Below are 10,003 nucleotides of genomic sequence, written 5' to 3'. Positions count from 1 at the left end.
ACCCACGCCACAGGGTCCCTCCTCACCGCCCGTCCCATCCCGGGCAGGCGCTCCTGGCTCATGTGCCAGCTAAGGGCAGCCTGGGAAATCTCGCTGTCCTTCTCAATGAAGTTAATGCTAAAAATGAAGAGTTCTGATGTCTGAAACAACTATGTTCTCTTTTTTCCCCCCACTCTTGTGGCTCCTCACTGGAACTGGAGGTGACATTTCCTTGTGTTGGATCTAGCATCCGCTCTCCTTCTCGGGCAGTGCTCTTCTGGGCGGTGCTCGCTGCCCAGCCGTACCAGCACGCTGGCCCCAGCCATCAGCGTGGACCTGGGCTCCCTGGAGCAAAGGGTTTTGGGGAGCAAGGACAGGAGCGCTGGCCTGACCCACGGTAACGACGAGGCTCGTGACCGGCCCATCGCCCGCTGGGGGAAAGCTTGGTTTCTACCATGTGTGACATGCCCAAGTAGGGCGTCCTTGGTCAGAAAGTGCTCCGAGCTGCCAGGGCAACAGGCTTCACGCTGAAATGAGTGAGCGGCTTCTGCGCAGGTTGCTCTCGGCTTTCTACCTCCGGAAAGCACCTGGGAGTGGATTGGGCTCTTGGAAACCTGCAGCAAAAAGGAAAACAGAGGGTTTTCTCGTTGGAAAACCAGCACAAAACCAGAACAGAAAGGAGGAGAAGAAAAGCATGTTCCCATAGGTGAACGCTGTGGGGAGGCGGTGGCCCAGCGCTGCTCGGGGCCAGGCGCAGCACCGCGAGGCTACGCTGGGTGCTGGCAGTGATGCCGCCGAGGGGCTTCCCCGCTGGTGGGGTTGCTGCTGCCTTCCCCCAAGAAGGGCTGGATGCTACTACCAGGGCTGGAGAGATGTCTTGGTGTCATTACGTTTAAATGATTAGCTCCAGGCATTGATAATGATACTTCATGGATCTATTTTATTTTTGGTGATTATGCTTTTGTATACAGCAGTGTACATCATTAATAACCTTCTTCAGACCTCCTTGCTTTCACTGTTACTAATCGTGTTCAAGTCCTCCTTCTGCCTAAGCCCAATTAGCTGCCTGTAAAGAGGATCTCCACCCAGGAGGAATTCCCATCTGCGCTGGGAGGCAGATGCTGGGGTCCCGGATCACCGGGCAGGAGGATGCTTGGATTCGGAGCCCCGAGGAGCGCCACGGCTCCCGGCAGCCAGCCGAAGGGAGGATTCGAGCCATCCTGCTGATGGGGGCTTTGCAGCTCGCTCCTCTTTGCAAGTGAGTATACAGCATTTTCCTTGCGCTGTTCAGCAGCTCTCGTGTGTCTGGAGGCCGTGCACAGCCTTCCCACCACACATGGGACAGCGGCCCGCACTCAGAACATCTCAGCTGTGCTTGAACCCCTGCATCTCGGCTCCTGAGGCTCAGCTCTGAGGTCTAAGGGGGCCGTGGGCTGCTCCTGGCTGCCCTGGCAGCTTCTCCTGCCGTGCCTAGCACCTCCGGGAGCAGACCATGAGCCTGTGACCAGCTGTCCCCATCCGTGCAACTTCGTGCCATCAACGGAGGGGGCAAGACAGGGACCAGTCTCCTCTCACCCCAGCCCCGACACTTCCCTTGGGGCAGAAGCTGGTGTGAGATGGGACGCTGCTCCGAAACACAGGATCCGGCCATGCAGGGCCCGGATTGCCGTGCCGGGGGTGGATGGTGCCCCTGCCCTGTGCTGCAGCCCCGTGTGCCGACCTGCACCTCCACCTGCCACCGTGGCCTGTGGGTGAAGGTGGCTAAAGGGAACGATGCTGCCCCTGTTTAGCAGTCGATAACAAACACATTGAGGATGTGGGCCCATCTTCCCTGAGAAAACACTGAGCCCTAAAGCAGCGTTTTGTTGCTGGGTGGCACCTACATGCGCCCCGTGCAGGATGCAGCTGGGCGGAAGCGCCGGGGTCAAAGCCTTCTCCAGACTCTTTCTGGAGCCTGACGTCGCCCTTGGGAAAAGCAGCCAAACTCGGCTGCTTATCTCCTCCTTCCTGCCTGCCGCCTCCTTCCTGCCCCCTTTGCAATCTGATTAATCCATTAGGATTAACCTCTCTTTAACTCCTTGATTAGCTGCATTTTAAAACTCCATTTGTTTTCCTCTTTACATCAAGGCAGAGCCAAAAAAAGAGGCCAATTTGCCGCGATACTGATTTGCTGCAATTTCTGAAAATCAGTGCAAACTCCGGGAAGGCATGCTCCGCATCCCAATGCCACCCCGGCAAGCCGCGAGAGGCTCGCGCCTGCGAGAACCAGCTCGGGGAAATACAGCAGAAACAACATCGACCGGAGCATCGAAGGTCCATTGGCGATTTTCTAACAGTGCCAGCTCCAAACCTGGAGGATGCAGCCTGCATTTCACAGGCTAAAATTATCCTGCTCGGTCTGTATCATGGGGAAACTGAGGCCCATGTGGAGCAACATGCGTGGGGTCATGCGGAGGGCTGGTGCCGGAGGTAGCTAGGCTGATCCTCTCTCCTTAGATGGCTTTTTGGACCTTTAGGGACCTCCATGTCCCAGTGGAAATGCCCTTGGCTTCCCTAAACTGCACACAGCGAGCTTTTCTCAACATCAGGCTCCTCGCTCTTAAGGTCTGTGCGCACAGTGCAGTAACACTGTGGTTTGGGCTGCTCCTGGCCTGGTTTACCACGTCTGGACCTGGGCCTGGGCCTTCCAAACCCCTCCGAGTCTAGCTGGTGACCTCAGCGTGCCACCAGACCCTCTCGGCGTCCAGGAGTGTTTCATGGCAAAAGCTTTGCTCCTTTATGCCAGGAGCTTGTTTTAATGTCAGGCTGTTCCACCTTTGCCCTTGGAGCAACTGCAGCTCGTTCCTTCTCGTCTGGACATGCCACAATGGGGCAAAAACTTCATTACTGTCCTCAAGGACGAGCAACCCCCTGGACTGTCCCCAGTGCTGGTGTTTCCCTGCCCCAGTGGTGCACCCGCAGGGAAGGAGCCACCCCGGCAGGTACTCCCTTCCCTCCCGCATCCCGCCCGGGACTGCGCTGGGGCTGGGGCCGTCCCCACGCGCTGCGCAGCTCCGGGAGCCACGGCCACCGCCTCGGTGGGCCCCTAGGTGCTACCCTACGCAACCCGCTCCAGGACGGCGACTGCGTTTGTGAGTCTCTCCCTCGCTGAGAGCGGAGGTGTTGAAACACAGCGGCAATACGGAAATACCCGGTCAGGGCTAATGGTGAGAGGTTGCGTAGCTGGTAGCGATTCCCGTGTCGGGGCGTCCTGGGTACATGGAGGCGGTGACGGATGAGGGGGGGAAACACGTGGTGGCATCTGGAAGCCTCCCAGTGAACGAGCAGAGTGAGCTGGGCTTCAACCCTGGCTCCACCTCCCTGAAGCTCGGCCGCACCAGGGACCTTCAGGTCTTTCCTACTTGGGTCCCTCTTGGTCTAACCGTTGCGGGCGCCTGGGCTGAAGGGTGATCTGGGGCAAGACGGCTCCAAAGCAGCTCCAAGAGCTGCTCTGCTGCCCTTCCTTTCAGGGACATCAAATGTTCATTAATCATTAAGCTTAAAGGCAACTCCTACAAACCACTGAGCTGCAATAACTTTCAGTTTGTGCTTTGGTAGCTCCGTTGGGAGTATGAGGGGGGAAATACCAGGCACGGGAGCCTTCTTCCCATTACCCAAGCAAAAAAATGATAAAAATGAGCAGAAATCGCTACAAAACCAAGCGGAAATCTTTGCCTAGCAGCACCATGGCACCTGCAGCTGGCCTCCCCACCACTGCTGTTGGGGTGGTGTTGGATGTAGTAAAGTCTCTTGGGAATTGTCTGCAAGCCCACCAAATACCTTACCAACTGCAGCTGAGGCTTGGAAAGCTTCGCACCGCTGAACAATTTTGGGGGGAGCAGCTAGCATTTCCATAGCTATGCAATGAGATTTTCTGAAATTGCAATGATATGAGGAAATGTCTCTTAAAGTAGCACCCAGATGGCGGAGGAAATTGTGCTGCTTGAACGCTGTTCAGATAAATTGAAGTTAAAGGAACTTTAAATGTTTTATAGGGCTTTTTTTTTTTCCCTTCCCCCCTTCACCACCTGCTGCTGAAATGACTCAAGTGGGTTCATCAAGCAGAGCAAGCGGGATCCTTACGGCATGCTGTGTGGAAAATAGCCTCATCTGAATCCCTGCGTCCGAAGGCAATTCATGCCGAGGAATCCCCGACCTGGCAGCGTCAGGCCTGGGCTACTCCCTGGCTTTGAGGCAGAGGTTGGGAGCAGCAGAAATGGTGGGATGTGGGTTCTCGCTGTCCTCCCTGGGACTGCGAAGCCGATGCTCCTCGGGGCGAGCCCAGAGGGACGGGGCAGGAGACGGTCGGGGCAGGTTGTCACACCGGGTCATGTTTTGCAGCTGCTGCGGGGCCGAGGGAGGTGTCGAAGAGGGCAGGCGAGGTGCTGCTCCTCCAAGCCCTTCCTGTCGTGGGCCTTGCCCAAAAAATATGGGCTCGCCTTGATGCAGGAGGCCGTGGTGTGGGCAGCCTCCGGAGCTGCTGGCCTGAGGTGCCCTCTCCAGCAAAGGTGTGTACCACGGAGACGCGCTTTCGCTCCGTGCCTAAATCCATCCCTCTGGCTTGTGGTGGCTGCTCGGTTTCAAAGAGCTGGTGACTCACAAAAGTAGGGAAATGACAAGTGCCAGGAGTTACACATCTGATGACGCAAGGAAGAAAAACTGGGACAAGTGGCATGGGTTCTTTTGATTTTTGTTTTTGTTTGAGAGAGAAATCAGTGCCTTTACTGTTTAATTTGCTCAAATTGCAAGTCGTGGTGAGAGAAGCGTGTGCAGGCTGGCGTTTCTCCTCCGAGCGGCCTCGCTTCCCCGGCCGGGCTGCGGGCAAGGGCCGCAGAGCCACGGTCCTGCATGAAACGGGAAGGCACCAGAGCTCCGGGGCTCCGGCCGCACGGGCTTTCCAGCACGCAGCCCTGCTGCAGCAACTCGTGAGGGCCGACGCTGGGTATTTTTAAACAACTTTGGCCAGGTCACCTTTGCCAGAGCGCTGCCTTTTCCCATCACCTCTTTCTGCAAGCGCTGATTCGGCGGCTGCTCTCCGCAGCCCGGAGCAGGGCTGCTCCTGCGGGAGCGGCACGCGTGGCGAGAGCACCCCGGAGACGGCGCTCGCCGGCTGAACACCCTCCCGTCTCGTATTATCGCAGCTTGAGGCGTTCTGCAAATAATCCGACTCTTTCCTCTCCACGCCAGGCTATTTTGGAGGGGGGTGGTCATATTATCTATTATACTCGCGAAAGCAGATAATAATAGCAATAGCATTTGGCGGAGAGCTGTTGATGCAAGGAGGCTGTCACCTGTCACCGAGACCACCGTGCGCGGCAGGCTGCTGAAGCCAAAACCAGGCTGGCAGCAGGCGTCGGTGCTGCGCGGGAGCCGCTCGGCTCTGACGCTCTCGCCCGCCTGCCCTTCGCGTGCGGGACGTTCTCGCGTGCTACGAGGAACACCGGGATCCGGAGTGCCGCCAGCGCTTCCAGGTGTGCCGGTCACTGCCGTGCACCGGACTGGGTGGCGTCAGCTCGCTGCTGGAGCCGTTGGGCACGAATCCATCCCATGCTCTTCTTTCAACAGATACGTGCAATGTAAAAGCAACGTGAGGATGTGCAGTTGTTCATCCAGGAGCCTGGAAATGCACCACTAATATAATTAAGCTATCACAGGGTTTCCCAGGGTATCTGGGCCATTTAATCCAGCTTGCTCTACAGCAAGCTATAAACCTTCCAGGGGCACAGAAGTCTTATTTTCCCTTCTTTCTTTTTTCTTCTCCCCTCTTGGAGAATTTCAAGCCTAAACCAGTGTGCTCTTCCCACAGCTGTTGCCCCCTTCCTTGCGGGGGTCGTTATTCATAAATACAGTGCGCTCGAGGTAGGAGGATGCTCTGTGCAGCCACGTCACGCCTCTGTAATGAGAGCCACAGCAAAATCACCGTACGAGCCCAAAGAATCTCAAATCTTTTCTTTTAATAATGGGGCAAGAAGCAGAAAGCTCTGCATAAGCTAAATGTCTCTCTCAAATCATCAGGTTATTTTTAAGTGTGTCTATATTTTTCTATGTGTGTGTAAATATATACCCCCCACACACACATATTTATCTCAAGGAGGTATAAAGTAAAAATAGATGAAGACTGTGAAAAGTGAGGGGGTGATAGGATTGTAGATTGCTCTTTTTGGAAGACTTTCTTCAAGGTTCGGAAACCGCAAAGGCTTGGTGATAATGCGATCTGACAAAATCTCAGCTTCCTTGGACCTGCAAGGAATGGCGCTAATGAAAGACATCTTAATGAGTTCCCCCTCTACATTTCAATTTATTCCAACAAGCTGACATTGCAGCCGGGAGCGTGGATTCAATATTGCACTTGCAGAAGTTTTGACAAGTTCTGGAGGAACCTGCTACAGCCATGCCAGGAATTTATAATCGGAGGCTTTGGAAAAACAGCCGCCGTCTTGCAGACGCGGGAGGCGGCACCGAGGAAGCCTCGGCGGGCAGCGCCCGGCAGCGTTGTCCCCGTGTGCCGGCTCTGGTGGTCGCCTCTCCGCTCTTCTCACCTTGGGTTTGGATCCAACCTGCCTGCATCAGTACCTAGGCCCTGCTGCGGGGTTTGGATCGCCCACGAAGAGACTGTTTGACAACGGAGGAGAGAAGAGGAACGTGCCTTAGTTTGATATAGATGATGTACGTGCTCTTATTTCCTTTTTTCCCTTTAAGTAGGGCAGCACCAAGGACGTATTTCTGAAAGCTTGCGTTCTGCAAGCCCACACGCCAAGCCACAAGAAAAGAAAGGAGGGGAGGCAATTTCTCCAGGGAGCATAAAATAGGAAGGTTTATACAATCTGGCAAAGCTAGTGCAGTGCTCTGCAGAGCCCTGCGTGCCCCGGCTTAGGATAATTTATTTTTATCGCTTCTCTCTCTCTCTCTCTCTCTTTTTTTAACAATAATAATAACAAAAGGAGGATTATGAACTACTTTGCTGTGCAAAGCCGCGCAGCACGGCAATGCAAACAAAGGGCCAGATGGCAGCGTGCGCACAGCAAGGAGCCGCTTGTCCGGGCAGGGCTGCTCCAGGCGCTCGGCAGCAATCCGGCCCCGCGGTCCGGAGAGAGCGAGAGCCCCCGGTGCTGCACCGGTCCCGCTCGGAGCAGCCCGTCCTCCCCGAGCTGTGTCCCGGAGCCAGTACGGCTGCAGGGGTACGGCTCCACCAGCCCAACTTTTGACTAAGCGCTGCCCTCAGGAATAAAAGCATTTTGTCTAATAATATCCTGGCCGCAACCCGCTCCCCGGAGAGCTGCGGCCAGTTGCTGCTGGCCAGCTGGTGCATATCTGTGTCATGAGTAAAGGGAGAAGCATCGTCCTGCAGAGTCACCGTTCCCGGCGTGACCTAGTGACGCCCGCGAGGCCCCGGCGGGGCGCAGCTCAGCCGTAGCAGCTCCCGCCGGCCGGGCTCGCCCCGGGGTTTCTCCGCGGCACATGCAGATCCCCCTTCTGCAGCTCGCTCCCCCCGGGCCGCGGTCCTGCTGAGCCCGGAGGCACACGCTGCTCAGGGCACGGAGAAGCAAAGCCCATCAGTTTGTCCTTCAGCCTCCTCCTCCTCCTCTCCAACGCTTTGGAAAATACCTGGGAGGATTTCCAAATGCCTTCACTTTGCAGCTAATCCACACCATCCTGCTAATGCACGGAAAGCCTACCCAGAGAAAGTTCAAGGCATGCAAAGCCTGTGGATTGCGATGCCAATCCGCCTCCCACTTTGCTGTAAAGCACTTCACAGCTGCTGCGTAATAAAAGCAGGAGTGCAGGGCCCTTGCGTGCCTCCTCCCCTCTTGGGCTGTGAACGTGGCTTTATTTTCTTCGCTGATCTCGGCTCTATTTTTTCTTCTCTTCCCTGGTGAAGAGGTTATCTAGTTTGATACCGTGGGACACCCAGAGCAAGCCAGGGGGTTGGAAGTCAGGCTCTGGTCACCCAAGCCTGTGATTTCCTTAATCCCCTGGCTCCCGCAGCCCGGGGACGCCGAGGAAGCAGCCAGGGGATGTTGCATGCAGAAGACTCAAAGAAATAGTTGCTTTTCTGCTGCAGCCTGCTCTCCTGCTTCTCACTGGCTCCCAACCGGCAGCAGTGACCAGCGATGGCATTTGAAAGTCGAGACGGCTCTGTCGCAGTCCGCTGCGGTGACAGGCACGTGACGAAGGGAGCTCGGTGGCCGCGAGGCAGCAGCAGGCTGCAGGCCATGTGCTTGGCGAGACCTGGGCGATACGCTAACGATGTCTGTAGATATTTGTCATTTTGGTGCTCTGCGCAGGCCTGCACACGGGGTTTGTTTACCACGTAGCGCCTGGAGAAGGCGCGTTGTCTTCAAAGCCAGCCCCGGGGAGGTTTGGGCGATACCTGCCAAGCCTCTGTCGAGCGTTCCCAGAAACTGCGCAGCGAGAGCAGGGGAGCAGCTGAGTGGGTAGGTGACACGGACAGATGCAACGCGTCCGCCTCGGCAACGCGTCCTTCTGTAGTGGAGCGTTGCCCGGCTTTGCATTTTGGGCACATGCATGCATGTTACGTTAAATGCCACGGCTGCTATCCAGCTTGGACCAGCGAAGGCTGCCCAGCACCTGAGCACGTCCTGAGCTGGCCAAGTTTCTTGCATTTCGGTTTCGGGGTTGTGCTCTTCCCAGAAGTGGTCTGAGCCATTCCCTTCCTGCCCAGCAGGATGGAGAGTCAGAAAGAGCCATCAAATTCAAGCTGTCTGGCTTTTTGCAAAAGGACCTCTCTTTGCAGCAGCTTCTCAAGACTAAAGGGCAAAATCCTGCCTCTTTGTGAAAAGAAGGGGAGCTCCGGCATCGCGGCGGCACAGAGGGCTTTGGCTGCGGCGTGTGTCCTGCCATCCGTCTGCCTGCCCGGCGCGTGGGCCGACGGATGCGGCCTGCTCCGGGCACCCAGCCGGGCCTCGTTGGCCCATCCCAGGTATTTTGGCAAACGGCAGCAGCCTGTCTCTCCTCTTCGTCCACGTCATGTCAGGGCTGTTCAGACACTTCTGACTTAAATGGTGTGCCCCCAGCTCCTCTGAGTCACACTGTTAGCAGAGAGCTCGTAATTCTTGGTTTTTTCCAAGTACAAATGTCTTTGGAAAAGGGTATTAAATAATATCCTTGACTAAAGTCCCAATGGTGACTAATTGCTTGGGCACGTGCTGTTCTAGCGCGAATCCTGATGAGCTCACTGGGTGCTCGTGGGGGCTTGCAAGCATCATGGTAGGCAGGGGAGCAAAGAAAAAACTAAACGCTTCTAAACCATTTCCCAAGAATTGCACAAAAAGAAGCTAGCGGCGCTGCCGGAGCCCTTCCCGGCGCGGCGTAGCCTGTCCCCTCGCCGTCCCTGCTGCGTGCTCAAAAGCTGCAGCCCTCCGGGCTGGCGTGGGGCCGGGTGCAGCCCAGCGCTGCCGGGGAGCGTGTCGCAGGCAGCCCGAGCGTGGGCTGTGCTCATGGGTGCTACTGGCAGCCGGTGAACCGGTGGGTGCCCTAAGGCATTTTTCCACCCGTGACTCACGTGTGGTTTGGGCAGCAGCGGCTCTGGGCTTAGCCAGGAGCCCTCCATGAGCAGAGGAGCGAGCTGGTGCCCGCGGAGGCTGCGCTCGCCCGGCAGTGGCTGGGCACCGGCTCTGCGGGCAGCAAAGCTGGAATGACCGTCGCTGCCACCAGCACCATCCTTCAACGTCCAAAAATGCAGTCAAAGGAAACCCAGGCCAGGTCTAACACGCTCCTTTGGGGTCCCAGGGTCCCCTTCGTTTAGGGGCAGTGCTAGTTAATTAAACGGCAGGGCAGGACGGGCTGAAGTGACTCTGGTGGCAGCAGTTTGCAAGTGTACTTTGAGCCGAAGGAGTTTTTCATCGCGAACTCCTGCTTCGGGCATCAGTCCAAAGCAGGAAACGGGCCCCACGTGGCGTGTGTGAAAACCCGAAACTTCTGGCCAAAAGCTACCGGGACGCCTCTGGGTTTGAGGGGGCAGGGG

Source organism: Dromaius novaehollandiae, chromosome 17, assembly GCF_036370855.1.
Source record: "Dromaius novaehollandiae isolate bDroNov1 chromosome 17, bDroNov1.hap1, whole genome shotgun sequence".
NCBI classification, from domain to species: Eukaryota; Metazoa; Chordata; class Aves; order Casuariiformes; family Dromaiidae; genus Dromaius; species Dromaius novaehollandiae.
This window is presented reverse-complemented; position numbering follows the sequence as displayed.